The following is a 15,672-nucleotide window of genomic DNA, read 5'->3' on the forward strand; positions in this document are numbered from 1 at the left end:
GCAAGTTTCTATCCACCTTCGCTAGCAGTGCTGTCCCTGTCTGTGAGTGACAGGGACCCACCTTCAATAGTAGTACTGTCCCAGTCTGTGAGTGACAGGGACCCACCTTCAATAGCAGTGCTGTTCCAGTCTGTGAGTGACGGAGACCCACCTTCAATAGCAGTGCTGTCCCTGTCTGTGAGTGACGGAGACCCACCTTCAATAGTAGTACTGTCCCAGTCTGTGAGTGACAGGGACCCACCTTCAATAGTAGTACTGTCCCAGTCTGTGAGTGGCGGAGACCCACCTTCAATAGCAGTGCTGTCCCAGTCTGTGAGTGGCGGAGACCCACCTTCAATAGTAGTACTGTCCCAGTCTTTGAGTGGCGGAGACCCACCTTCAATAGTAGTACTGTCCCAGTCTGTGAGTGGCGGAGACCCACCTTCAATAGTAGTACTGTCCCAGTCTTTGAGTGGCGGAGACCCACCTTCAATAGCAGTACTGTCCCTGTCTGTGAGTGGCGGAGACCCACCTTCAATAGTAGTACTGTCCCAGTCTGTCATTGACGGAGACCCACCTTCAATAGCAGTGCTGTCCCTGTCTGTCATTGACGGAGACCCACCTTCAATAGTAGTACTGTCCCAGTCTGTCATTGACGGAGACCCACCTTCAATAGCAGTGCTGTCCCTGTCTGTGAGTGGCGGAGACCCACCTTCAATAGTAGTACTGTCCCAGTCTGTGAGTGGCGGAGACCCACCTTCAATAGTAGTACTGTCCCAGTCTGTGAGTGGCGGAGACCCACCTTCAATAGTAGTACTGTCCCAGTCTGTGAGTGGCGGAGACCCACCTTCAATAGTAGTACTGTCCCAGTCTGTGAGTGGCGGAGACCCACCTTCAATAGTAGTACTGTCCCAGTCTGTGAGTGGCGGAGACCCACCTTCAATAGTAGTACTGTCCCAGTCTTTGAGTGGCGGAGACCCACCTTCAATAGCAGTACTGTCCCAGTCTGTGAGTGGCGGAGACCCACCTTCAATAGTAGTACTGTCCCAGTCTGTGAGTGGCGGAGACCCACCTTCAATAGTAGTACTGCCCCAGTCTTTGAGTGGCGGAGACCCACCTTCAATAGCAGTACTGTCCCAGTCTGTGAGTGGCGGAGACCCACCTTCAATAGTAGTACTGTCCCAGTCTTTGAGTGATGGAGACCCACCTTCAATAGCAGTACTGTCCCAGTCTGTGAGTGGCGGAGACCCACCTTCAATAGTAGTACTGTCCCAGTCTGTGAATGGCGGAGACCCACCTTCAATAGTAGTACTGTCCCAGTCTTTGAGTGATGGAGACCCACCTTCAATAGTAGTACTGTCCCAGTCTGTCATTGACGGAGACCCACCTTCAATAGTAGTACTGTCCCAGTCTGTGAGTGACGGAGACCCACCTTCAATAGTAGTACTGTCCCAGTCTGTGAGTGACGGAGACCCACCTTCAATAGTAGTACTGTCCCAGTCTGTGAGTGACGGAGACCCACCTTCAATAGTAGTACTGTCCCAGTCTGTGAGTGGCGGAGACCCACCTTCAATAGTAGTACTGTCCCTGTCTGTCATTGACGGAGACCCACCTTCAATAGTAGTACTGTCCCTGTCTGTGAGTGACGGAGACCCACCTTCAATAGCAGTACTGTCCCAGTCTGTGAGTGACAGGGACCCACCTTTTTTTAAACAGCAAATAAAAAGTAACTTACCTTGTACACAAGACACATGCACAGAACAGGAAGCACACAAACTCCCATTACAATGAGCAGACTAAAATAGAAAATGCTTGAAATGTGCGGAAGTTGCATGTTCTGATGAAGCTCCCCATCCAGAATGCTAATCCCGTTTATTCCTTCAGACTGGTTGCGTTCAGCTGCATCAAAAAAAATCACAATCAGCCATTCCTGCATCTAAAACCGTGCAGCAAATACACATTTATACAACGCGCATCACTCTCAAGTGTACAGAAGATAAGATTTTTTCCTTAATGAGTAATAGAGGTCTCGGGTCCTTTCTCGGGTTTTATTCTCAATCTGTGTTGAGATACTGATCTCTGCTTGGGAACAAAGTCTCTGGAGTGGGCCTTGAACCTATAACCTTCTGACTCAAAGGTGATTGTGCTACCAACTGAGCCACAGAGTGGACATCACTGGACCTCAAGTGAAGATGGGATTGGCCACGGCTGAGCTGCCATCCCACCCCTTGAAGAACTGTTTGACAACATTCACTGTTACAATTCATGCAAGAGTAATGGGTGAGATCAGAGGTTGAAGGGTGCAAGGTGAACCCAGCAATGCCTTCAGAAAGTAAAAGGGCAGGGATAAAACTATCGAGGAAAAATTAAACATGATACATGTAACGAGAATGCATCACATACGTGGAATACAGAATTATTTATCTCAAACTAAATCAAACAGCTGTGTGCTCGTCCTCACCATCAACGAATGCCAGTGGTAACCGTGGCAACACCCTCACCATAACTAACTCAAGCCTTCTGGAACATACACAGTACAAAAAGAGAAAAAGCAACCTCACTGGAGCTCAAGCTGACCCATAAATATCTTACAGAGCCCATAGAAAACATCACTTAAGTAAAACAGAATGAAACAAACCTCCTACCAAGACCATATCCTAATAATCAGTGTACACACATAGTGCGCCCTTTACAGCAGATATAGTCAACTGATGTTGTTGTGACCACCAAGATGGTGACTTCTCCTGGGATACAACAACTTGCATTTATAAAGTACTTTTAGAAAAACACCTCAAAGCACTTCAAAGATAGGGTGGGCGGAGGAGAAAACAAAATCAGGTTTAACCCTAAAATCAGAAGGCCTCATTTTTGGATTTTTTAAAGTTATTTCTAGTGTGAATGCTTCAGAGTCAGAGAGAAAATGGCATCACTTAATACATTGTACACACAAACCATTTTCTTCCCAGGATGGAAGAACAAGGTCCCAAAACGCTATCTATTTTATAAAATATCAAAAACAGGGGCCTGGAGATCCCGGCCTCCCAGGGTCTGTACAGAGTGTGTACGGACTCGGGAAGGCATCGCAAAAGCTGGTTTTCAGCGCTCAATGCGTATGCGCTGCAAAATGGCTTTTCCAATGTGTCAAGCTCCAGTTTGACAGATTCTCCGCATCTCGAGTGCCAGGACATTCGAATGGGCAAGATTGCGGTATTTACCCATATCTTGCCCACCGGATGTCCTGAAAACTCTTGTGCCTGATAAAAGTATGCGCATAGACTACTGTTATAGGCTTAAGAGTTTTGAAACACACAAAAAATAAATAAAATAAAATTTTAAAAACACATTTTATTGTTAAAAACCCTGCCCACTAAGGTAAGTTTATTTTAAACCATAATTTAAAAAACTGAAAAAAAATAGAATATATTTTTGTTATGACATAAATAACTAATTTAAATTAATGTTAAATATGTGGTATATTTTTTTTCTATTTTTTTTAATAAGTGTTTTGGGTATTTGGGGGCTGTTCTCAATCATAATGATGGGACCTCCAACTTACGAGTTCCCATTATTATGAATGAGAAAATACTCATATCATCATAGGCAGTCCCTCAAAATCGAGGCAGACTTGCTTCCAACCTAAAAGTGAGTTCTCAGGTGACTGTACAGTCTAATACGGGAATTACAGTCGCTGTCACAGGTGGGACAGGCAGTCATTGGAGGAAAGGGTGGCTGGGGAGTCTGGTTTGCCGCACGCTCCTTCCGCTGCCTGCGCTTGTTTTCTGCATGCTCTCGGCGACTAGACTCGAAGTGCTCAGCGCCCTCCTGGATGCTCTTCCTCCACTTAGGGCGGTCTTGGGCCAGGGATTCCCAGGTGTCAGTAGGGATGTTGCACTTTATTAAGAGGGCTTTGAGGGTGTCCTTGAAACATTTCCTCTGCCCACCTGGGGCTCATTTGCCATGTAGAAGTTCCGAATAGAGCGCTTGCTTTGGGAGTCTCGTGTCGATGTGGCCCGCCCAATGAAGCTGGTCAAGTGTGGTCAGTGCTTCGATGCTGGGGATGTTGGCCTGATCAAGAGCACTGATGTTGGTGCTTCTGTCCTCCCAGGGGATTTGCAGGATCTTGCAGAGACATCGTTAGTGGTATTTCTCCAGCGATTTAAGGTGTCTACTGTATATGGTCCATGTCTCTGAGCCATACAGGAGGGCGGGTATCACTACATTTGAGGGCTTGGTCTTGGAACACTCTCTTCCACCAGGAAACACCAAGACTGGTTTGATGAGAATGACCAAGAGATCCAGGAGCTAATAAACCGCAAGTGCAGGGCATTTCTGAACCTAACGCAACAACCCAACTTGGGAGCAGCAAAGCAGCTCTACAGACAGCTGAAGGCTGAAGTCCAACAAAAAACCCACGACCTAAAGAATAGATGGTGGGTGGAGAAAGCACAGGAGATTCAGCAGCTGGCCGACAGCCATGATGTGCGAGGATTCTTCACCGCAGTCAAGTCCACCTACAGCCCAAGCACCCAAGGCCCCACCCCACTGCTGGCCAAGAACAGGGAGACACTCATCAAGGACACCAAGGCAGTCAGGGCCCGCTGGAAGGAGCACTTCGAAGATCTCCTTAAATCGGGACTCTGCCTTTGACACGCGTGTCCTCGACTCCATCCCGCAGCACGCTACCCACCACCATCTCAGCAAAATCCCGGCCTTGCATGAGAAAATACTGTACCTTGATTGGCTGCCCAGAGCCATGTGACTCCAGCTCCAGCTTACGGACATCCTGACGTGCACGCGCTCCAATGCGCAATGAGTGAAGGCTTCAGGACCGGGATCTCTTGTGGGCGCAGCAGGAACAGGTAAATGTGCATCTTTTAAAACTTTTTCACTCGATCGCCCGCGGGAAGCAGCCAACCGGATTTCTAGGCCATTTGCTCAACACTCCAGATGTCAGATTTCAGACATCACATTGCAGATCTCAAACACGATCTAATACAAACTTCTGTGGTACATTTAACACCAGACCCAGAATATCTGTTGGTCTTCCCACCAATAAAGCCCAGGATTCTGATCTGTAGCCAAATTGCAATTCATAGAATCATAGACATTTACAGCACAGAAAGAGGCCATTTCAGCCCATCGTGTCTGCGCTGGCCGACCAAGAGCTATCCAGACTAATCCCACTTTCCAGCTTTTGGTCCGTAGCTCTGTAGGTTACGGCACTTTAAGTGCACATCCAAATATTTTTTAAATGTGGTGAGGGTTTCTGCCTCTACCACCCTTTCAGGCAGTGAGTTCCAGACTCCCACTACCCTCTGGGTGAAGAAATTTCCCCTCATAACTCCTCTAAACCCACACCTCCCCCCGCCCCAATCACTTTAAATCTATGTCCCCTGGTTGTTGACCCCTCTGCCAAGAGAAACAGGTTCTTCCTATCCACTCTATCCAGGCCCCTCATAATTTTATACACCTCAATCAGGTCTCCCCTCAGCCTCCTCTGTTCTAAAGAAAACAGACCCAGCATCTCCAATTTTTCCTCATAGCCAAAATTCTCCAGTCCAGGCAACATCCTCGTAAATCTCCTCTGCACTCTTTCCAGTGCAATCAAATCTTTCCTGTAATGCTGTGACCAGAACTGCACACAGTACTCCAGCTGGGCCTAACCAGTGTTTTATACAGTTCAAGCATAACCTCCTTGCTCTTGTATTCCATGCCTCGACGAATAAAGGCAAGTATTTCATATGCCTTCTTAACCGCCTTATCTACATGACCTGCTACTTTTAGGGATCTGTGGACCCTTTATTCCTCTACATTTTCAGTGTCATACCATTGAATGTGTACTCCTTTGCCTTGTTAGACCTCCCCAAATTCATTACCTCACACTTATCCGGATTGAATTCCATTTGCCGCTGTTCCGCCCACCTGACCAGTACATTGATATCTTCTTGCAATCCGCAGCTTTCTTCTTCACCACACAGCCTATTTTAGTGTCATCTGTAAACTTCTTAATCATACCCCCAACATTCAAGTCCAAGTCATTGATATATACCACAAAAATCAAGGGAGCCAGCACTGAACCCTGTAGAACCATACTGGATACAGCTTTCCAGTCAAAAAAACACCCATCAACCATTACCCTTTGCTTCCTGCCTCTGAGCCAATTTTGGATCCAATTTGCCACTTTGCCCTGGATCCCGTGGGCTTTTACTTTCATGACCAGTCTGCCATGTGGGACCTTATCAAAAGCTTTGTTAAAATCCATATACACTACATCATATGCACTGCCCTCATCGATCCTCCTGGTTACCTCCTCGGAAAATTCAATCAAATTAGTCAGACACGACCATCTGTTAACAAATCCATGCTGACTGTCCTTGATTAATCCATGTCTTTCCAAATGAAGATTTATCCTGTCCCTCAGGATTTTTTCCAATAATTTTCCCACCACTGAGGTTAGGCTGACTGGCCTGTAATTACTCGCCCTTCTCCCTTTTTAAACAAAGGTACAACATTAACAGTCCTCCAGTCCTCTGGCACCACACCTGTAGTCAGAGGACTGGAAAATGATGATCAGAACCTCTGCTATTTCCTCTTTTGCTTCTCTTAACAGCCTGGGATACATTTCATCCGGGCCTGGAGATTTATCCACTTTCAAAGCTGCTAAGCCCCTTAATACTTCTTCTCTCATTTATCTCATCGAATATTTCACACTCCTCCTCTCTCATTGCAAAGTCTGCATCGCCCCTCTCTTTTGTGAAAACAGATACGAAGTATTCATTAAGAATCATTCCCACATCTTCTGCCTCCACTCATAGATTTCCTTTATAGTCTCTAATAGGCCCCACTCTTTCTCGAGTTATCCTCTTGCTCTTAATGTATTGATAAAACATCTTTGGGTTTTCCTTGATTTTACTTGTCAACATTCTTTCACACTCTCTCTTTGCTTTCCTGATATATTTTTTAATTGTACCCCTGCACTTTTATACTCCTCTAGAGTCTCTGAAGTATTAAGTTCTCGGAATCCGTCATAAGCGTCCCTTTTTTTCTTTATCTTCTCTTGATATCCAGGGGGCTCTAGATTTGTTAGACCCAACCATTTAATTCTTCAGTGCAATTACATCTTTTAGTCAGAAAAGAACACACATTGATATTTTAGCAGCATAATAGTACATCGAGGACGAGTTTCCATAGGGGCTCTCCCGGTCTTCTGCCGTTACTTTGATCTGGAAAGCCCACGCTATTTATCCTGGGTCTTCCACCAAAGTTAGAGTGGATTATTGGGGGAATCCCCTGTGGAAATTCAACCTTGAGTTTTACCTAGTGTAATGTTCCTGTCCTTATAAACAGTGGCTTACAGTGAACTGCATAATGAGAGATTCACTAGTAATACTGTCCCACCGCTGGCAAGCAGCTTTATCCTCCAGCAACACAATTGGAAATTCAAGCCCACGGTTAATGACCATCATTTTAACAGGCAGTGCGTACCCTAATTTCCAATTTGTGCTGCTATCCATGGAATCATGTAGCACAGATTCGGCTCATCGTTCTTGTATAGGCGCTTTTGAAAGAGCTTTCCAATTAGTCCCACTCCCCCGCACTTTCCCCATAGCCCTGCAAATTTCATTTTCAACAACAACTTGTATTTATATAGCACCTTGAACATAGTAAAACGTGCCAAGACGCTTGCTGGAATATTTTCAAGTATATATCATATTCCCTTTTGAAAGTGACTATTAAATCTGCTTCCACCACCTGTAAAGACAGTGCATCCAGATTAATGAGACTATTAATGAGATTTATAAAATCTCCTCCTTCTCCCAGTATTTGAGGCCTACAGATTTCAGTTATCAGTAAGGCTCGTAATACTTTTAATTTGTATCAATCACATGACTCACTGCTGCAGTATTACAGTGATGGGCAAACTAATGCTACCTTTAGGCTGCAGCAGAACCACAGTAAGCTCAAAGCACCTTCCAGATCTCACACCACCCACGACAGGATATGACATAATATTTATGGATGAGGATGGAAATCTGGCGCATCTTAGTTCATCCATATAGAATAACCCCAATGTCACCCCACTGAAGCATCCAATCATTTCTTTTTAAAGATTCTAGGGTTTTCACCTCTACTACTATAACTGAGAGTCCAATCCATTTAATGATCATTCAATGTGAAGAACGGCCTCCTGATATCAGTCATAATGCGTTAGCGCCAGTGACATCTTGTCCAATTTTGCAATTTAATTTAAAATAATTTTCAGAATTTATCGCTTCCATACCATTAACTATTTTATATCCCTCTATAATTTGGTTTATATTCCCCTGAGGACAGACGATTGAGGGGTGATCTGATCGAGGTGTTTAAGATGTTAAAACATTTGATAGGGTAGATACAGAATAACTATTTTCTCTGATGGATGAATCAAAAAGTAGGGGACATAATCTTAACACTTGGGCTAGGCCATTCAGGAGCAAAATTAGGAAGCACTTTTTCATACAGAGCGAGTAGAAATCTGGAACTTGCTCCCCCAAAAGGCTGTGGTTGCTGGGACAATTGGAGCTTTCAGGACTGAGATCAATAAATTTTCGTTACATAAGGGTGTCAAGGGATATGGAGCAACGGTAGGAAGATGGGGTTGAGGTGCAGATCAGCCATGATCTAATAAAATAGTGGATCAGGCTCAAGGGGCTGAATGGCCTACTCCTGTTCCTATGTTCAATAAGATCACCTCTCAAATGCCTCTTTTCAAGGGTGAAAAGCTCAGGTTTCTCCAGTTTTTCCTACAATTAGTAAATAACAAAAAGCACAGCGGTCACTACGCTTTGTTATTTTGTTGAAGATAAAAATGCTATGATTAATTCACTTCTGTTCGACATTTTTTACAAGCAGGGACTCCTCTCTCAAATTTCCAATGAACCTTAGGCAGAACATTTCTACTGCTTCCAACTCTTTTGCAAAGCACTAGAGAGCCGTTGCAAATGGCGGAGGTGGGGGATAGATTACTGCATTGGATTTGTGTTGCTACAGAATACATTTATGTTGCAAAATTCTGAGCAGACATACAAAACAAATTTAGTCCAATTTTGCTCTATTCCACACAAGCACATGTCCAGTATGTGAGTCATAACCAAATCCCAAAGTGGATCGGTACAAAGTGACGCACAGTGCTGCACTGTTGTACTTCATATCTCCATGTTGCTATGGTGTTTTGTTGTTGCTATGGCATTTTTAAAGCTTTCCACTTCTGTGCTGTACTTCATATGTTCAATGGCAATAACTGTAAATACTGTTATAGATAAACTAATACACCTTGCCGACAAAGAACTAGAGGGCGAGTTTTCCAACAAAAGCTCTAATGGAGAGAGGACATGTCGAGCAGCTAACTCAACACTTACTAACATCGCACTAGTATAACGACAAGGGATTTTTCCAAGGTCAACCCTAATTACTTTGTCATAGCACTATATCTGTCCATAATGCACCTATCACTGGGAGCTCACTATAGTTCATCGTGGGGGCAGGGATGGAAAATTAATTGAATCAGCTCTTAAAGGGCAGCTGCCAAAATGTAAAGCAATGAAGATGGGAAGAAAATTTTGCAGGATCCACTGGCCTTTGCCCAGATTAGCTGATATGCCCTCCCGGCACATACAGCAATATTGGAGATATCCATCTGAAAGACAAACACCTCCATCTCTGAAATCCATAATGTGCTGGAATTGATGTACACCAGTAATCGACCTCAGTGATTCAGATGCTAAGCAATAGCATTCCAAAATGGTCTGACTGGTGCTATGTTCAATATGAGGTGATCAGGGCATTAGACTAGAATCTCGGAAAGGAGAGGTCAACTATGAGCAAGTCTCTTTGATTTTGTGGTCTATCTTCAGACATATTACTAGGAGCCACTGGCCAGCAATGGCATAAGTAGGGGAGCTAGCAGCCCATCACTGATGGCAAAACGCCCTGCGCACAGTGGTCCATGTCCCTTGCCTGCAGGCAATAAACTCTCCACAGTGACTGGTTAACAAACTTTTCTCCATGACCACATCACCATGAAGTGTCATTGATCCCTCCACCACCTCCTCTGAACAATCTGAAGTTTCCTTGTCAAACAACCCACCATAAACAAGTTATATGGCTTTCACTAGCGAACATAGAAGGTATCATACCAGATACATAGATATAGGAGATTGCATACAGTGTACACACATTTATAGAATCACAGTAAATTATTTAAAATAACCACCTTCGCCTTTGTACTCTCTATTGCATAGGATTATATAGGATATATGGGACAGAAACAGGCTATTTGGCCCAAACAGTCCATGCTGGCGTTTATGCTCTGCTCGAGCCTCCTCCCGTTTTTCCTCATCTAAATCTATCTACATAACCCTCTATTCCCTTCTCCCGCATATGCTTGTCTAGCCTCCCCTTAAATACATCTATACTATTTGCTTCAACCACTTCCTGTGGTAGCGAGTTCCACATTATCACCACTCTTTGGGTACAGAAGTTTCTTCTGAATTCCTTATTGGATTTCTTGGTGACGACATTATATTGATGCCCTCTAATTATGCTCTTCCCCACAAGTGGAAACAGTCTCTCTCTATCCACTTTTTTTAACTTCTCTCCTAATCTTTTTTGTATTCTCCCTTATCATGCATTTCCCTGCTGTCTATGTACTTAATGTATGCCTCTTTCCTTACCCTCAATTGTTAGTGTAAAGACTCATACAAGCACTGGATAACAAGTTGAGAACTCAACGGAAGCTCAATTACGCACTTTACAACCTTACGGACTCAACAGTGATTTCAGTAACTTTAGATCATAAACACGATTCTTATTTTTTTGGACAGCAGGTGCTGGTAGTGGTTTTGCTGTTGCCATTAACAGCTCCTCTAGATGAGCTTTGGTTTCTTTACTTGTCCTGTTACCACCACCTTTTACCTTGTAGCATCATTCCTTTTGTCATTTAATCACTCTTGCATTCCATCCTACCACAGGTGTTCCCTTTTGTTCTTTCCTCCCTTCCTCCTCTCCCATTTTCCCTGCCTCTGTACTTGCTTGAAAAAGGTTACATCTCTAACTTCTTCAAGTTCTGACAAAAGTTTATTGACCTGAATGTTAACTCTGTTTTTCTCTCCGCAAATGTTGCCGAACCTGCTGAGTGTTTCCAGCATTTTCCATTTTTATTAATAAAAAAGAGACTTGCATTTATATAGCGCTTTTCATGACCACCAGATGTGTCAAAGTGCTTTACAGCCAATGAAGTACTTTTGGAGTGTAGTCACTGATTTAATGTGCAAAATGTGGCAGCCAACTCGCGCACAGCAAACTCCCACAAACAGCAATGTGATAATGACCAGATAATCTGTTTTTTGTTATGGAATAAAACTGTTTCTATCTCTGAAACTGTTGATCTGCTCCTCAGTGGAAATGGATGAGCCTGTTATCATTCTGGAATAGTACATCTGTCACATTTTGAATGCAGCTGGACATAGTGTTTATACTTCCATGTGACTGAAGTGATTCACTGGGCAAAATGTTGAGCACAACTGTGACTTTCATAGCCACAGGTAGAGTCGTGGTGTAGATTCCAAGTCCTTTGCACTTAAATAGCTTTCTGCTATATCTCGACCTCATCTGATATTGCGCCTGCGATACTTAGGTCGCTTTTCCTCCATGGACCCTCTCTACAGCATATGATCTTGCCTCCGGGTCCTATTTCTGCATACCCTCATCTCCAGTTGGCCTATCCCTTGTCTGAAAGGAAGATCGCACCCACTATTGCTGTGAATTGCTTGGTTACTTTCCTCCTGTTTTTGGTGATGACTTTGTCCCTTCCGTATCTACATTTGTAGCCAAAGACAGCAGGTACCGACCCCTTAACTGCCTGGAAACTGCAACATGGCTGCCTTGAACTGTGCTGGTTTATGAGCGTAACTAGTGCTTCACACTAGATTCAACAACCACGTGTAACATCTGAAACCAATGTCCAAACCTCTGTCGTCAAGCTTTTGATTGTCTGTCTTAATGTCATCTTTTTTGGATCGGTATCAGTTTTCCTCTGATTACACTCCTGTGAAGTACTTTGGGATGTTTTACTACGTTAAAGACATTATATAAATGCAAGTTGTTGTTCAGTTGACAAATCGACTGTGTAACACTGCTGTTTCCATGTTATTAGATCAGAAACTCAGAACTCTCCCATCCTACCAAGCTGGTTCCATCCCTGTACTACTGTGCATAACATGTAATGCAGCTCACAATTCCGAAATACTCAATGGCCCAGAATCATGTGGCCTTTGATTGAGGACCACTATCGCACTTCAGGATTCTTTGTCCATTTTTCTATGGAAAGGGGTTATTTTAAATGAACAAAAGAACATAAGAAATAGATGCAGGTATAGGCCCCTCGAGCCTGCTCCTCCATTCAGTAAGATCATGGCTGATCTGATCTTGGCCTCAACTCCACTTTCCTGCCTTTCCCCATAACCTTGATTCTCCTAAAGTTCAAGAATCTGTCTATCTTAGCCTTGAATATATTCAATGACTCAGCTTCCACAGCTCTCTGGGGTAGAGAATTCCAAAAATTCACCACCCTCAGAGAAGAAATCCCTCCTCATCTCCGTCTTAAATAGGCGACCCTTTATACTGAAACTATGCCCCCTAGTTCAAGTTCCCCCACGAGGGAAACATCCTCTCTGCATCTACCCTGTCAAGCCCCCTCAGAATCTTATATGTTTCAATAAGATCACCTTTCATTCTTCTAAACTCCAATGAGTATAGGCCTAACCTGCTTAACCTTTCCTCATAAGGCAACCCCTTCATCTGAGGAATTAACCTAGTGAACCTTCTCTGGACTGCCTCCAATGCAAGTATATCCCTCCTTAAATAAGGAGTCCAAAACTGTACGCCATACTCTTGGTGTGGTCTCACCAACGCTCTGTACAGTTGTAGCAAGACTGCCCTAATTTTATACGCCATCATCCTTGCAATTAAGGCCAACATTTAATTTGCCTTCCTAATTACTCGATGTACCTGCCTGCTAACTTGTGTCTCATGTGCAAGAACACCCAGGTCCCTCTGTACTGCAACATTCTGTAGTCTCTCTCCATTTAAATAATATTTTGCTTTTCTGATCTTCCTTCTAAAGTGGATACTCTCACATTTTCCCACATTATATTCCATCTACCAAATTTTTGCCCACTCACTTAGCCTATCTATATCCCTTTGCAGACTCTGTGTCCTCCTTTCAACTTGCTTTCCCACCTAACTTTGTATCGTCAGCAAATTTGGCTATAATACACTTGGTCTCTTCATCCAAGTCATCAATAAAGATTGTAAATAGTTGAGGCCCCAGCACTGAACCCTGTGGCACAACCACTTGTTACAGTTTGCCAACCTGAAAATGATCCATTTATCCCGATTCTCTGTTTTTTGTTAGTTAGCCAATCCTCTATCCGTGATAATATATTACCCCCGATACCATCTTGTAATATATCTTATCTTGTGTAGTAACCTTTTGAGTGGCACCTTATCCAATGCTATTTGGAAATCCAAATATGCTACATTTATTGGTTCCCCTTTATCCACCCTGTTCATTACATCCTCAAAGAACTCTATAATAAATTTGTCAAATAAGATTTCCCTTCTATAAAACTATGTTGACTCTGCTTGATTGTATTATGACTTTCTAAATGTCTTGCTTCCTTAATAATGGATTCCAGCATTTTCCCAATGACAGATGTTAAGCTAACTAGTCTATTGTTTCCTGCTTTCTGTCTCCATCCTTTCTTGAATAGGGGAGTTACATTTGCGGTTTTCTAATCCATTGGGACCTTTCCAGAATCTAGGAAATTTTGGAACATTACAACCAATGCATCCACTATCTCTGCAGTCACTTCTTTTAGTACCCTGGGATGCAGGCCATCAGGTCCAGTGAACATGGACAAAATGTGTTTTGAGCTAAAGCTTGCTTTATAGTTGGTTGGTTCACAGCATTGACCATGCTGGGTTGTGAATCCAGAGGTGGTTAATATGCAAAACAGAAGTTGTTTTTCTCAGAGATCAAATGACAATTAAATGGCTTGTCTCTGTTAAAAATAAGGATGCACTTATTTGTACTGCAAAAATGGCCACCATGCGCCACCCTTTGATTGTGATTGTTCCCCTTGGAGGATAAGCTACACCTGAAGTTTCACAGGAGTGTGTAACTGGAAACGCCAACCCAAGGTCTCACTGACTTTGCAAATTGTAACTCGATCCACTTTGACTTCCTGAAGTAACAGAGGACAGAGCTCCCCAGAAGGCAGCAAGGGCCAACCAAAGTGCCTTACCCCAATCCAAGTGCATGCCTCCCCCAGCCAAAGTGCCTTACCCCAGTCCAAGTACAACCCTCCCCCAGCCGAAATGTCTTACTCCAGTCCAAGTGTAGGTACAGCCCTCCCCCAGCCAAAGTGCCTTACCCCAGTCCAAGTGCATGCATCCCCCAGTTGAAGTGCCTTACCCCAGTCCAAGTACATCACTCCCCCAGGCAAAGTGCCTTACCCCATTGCAAGTGCATTCAACCACTCCCCCACCCCCACCATAGATGGGACAGGCATTGTGTACGGATTGTTAACAGGTTTATTGGGTATGAAGTGAATAGTGATATTGTCGTGACTTCTGGATATCATCCATTTCAACGATGTCCCTTGTAGGGGGTTGGAAGAACGTTATCCGTCTTCCCTGAGTTCCCTCTCTCCCCTCCGATCACCACCCCCCGCAACCGTGTCTCTTCCCCCCCAGTCTCTCTCTCTCCCTCCAGTCTCTCTCACTCTCTCTCACTCTTCTCCCCCCCCCCCCCAGCTTCTCTCACTCCCACCACAGCCTCTCTCGCTTTCCCCCCAGTCTCTCACCCATTCTCTCTCACCCACCCCCAGTCTCACTTGCTCTCTCTCATCCAGTCTCTCTTTCTCTCCCCCAACCTCTCTCTCTCTCTCTTCCCCAGCCTCCCCCTCTCTCTCTCTCTCCCCCAGCACCCCCCACTCTCTCTCTCTCTCTCTCTCTCTCTCTCTCTCCCCCAGCACCCCCCCCGCCTCTCTCTCGCTCTCTCTCCCCCAGCCTACCCCTCTTCCCCCTTCTCTCTCCCCCAGTCTCTCTCTCTCTCTCTCGCTCTCTCTCACCCAGTCCCTCGCTCTCTCTCTCTCTCTCTCTCTCCCCCCCAGTCTCTCTCTCTCTCTCTCTCGGATCCCGCCGCTTCTCACTCACCGTCGCCACTCTCGGCACCATGGCCAAAGCTCTCGGCCCACTGAATGGGGTTGGGGTCAGAGCGGGGGGAGAGAGTCGGGTGGGCGGAGGGGGAGAGAGTCGGGTGGGGGGAAGAAAGAGAGTCGGGTGGGGGGGGGGAGAAAGAGAGTTGGGTGGTGGGGGGAGAAAGAGAGTCGGGTGGGGGGGAGAAAGAGAGTCGGGTGGGGGGGAGGGGGGGAAAGAGAGTCGGGTGGGGGGGAGGGGGGAAAGAGAGTCGGGTGGGGGGCGGGGGGAAAGAGAGTCGGGTGGGGGGGAGGGGGGAAAGAGAGTCGGGTGGGGGGGAGGGGGGAAAGAGAGTCGTGGGGGGAGGGGGGAAAGAGAGTCGGGTGGGGGGGTGGGAAAGAGAGTCGGGTGGGGGGGGAGAAAGAGAGTCGGGTGGGGGGGGTGGGGGGGAGG

Source organism: Pristiophorus japonicus, chromosome 5 (assembly GCF_044704955.1).
Source record: "Pristiophorus japonicus isolate sPriJap1 chromosome 5, sPriJap1.hap1, whole genome shotgun sequence".
In the NCBI taxonomy this organism is placed as follows: domain Eukaryota; kingdom Metazoa; phylum Chordata; class Chondrichthyes; family Pristiophoridae; genus Pristiophorus; species Pristiophorus japonicus.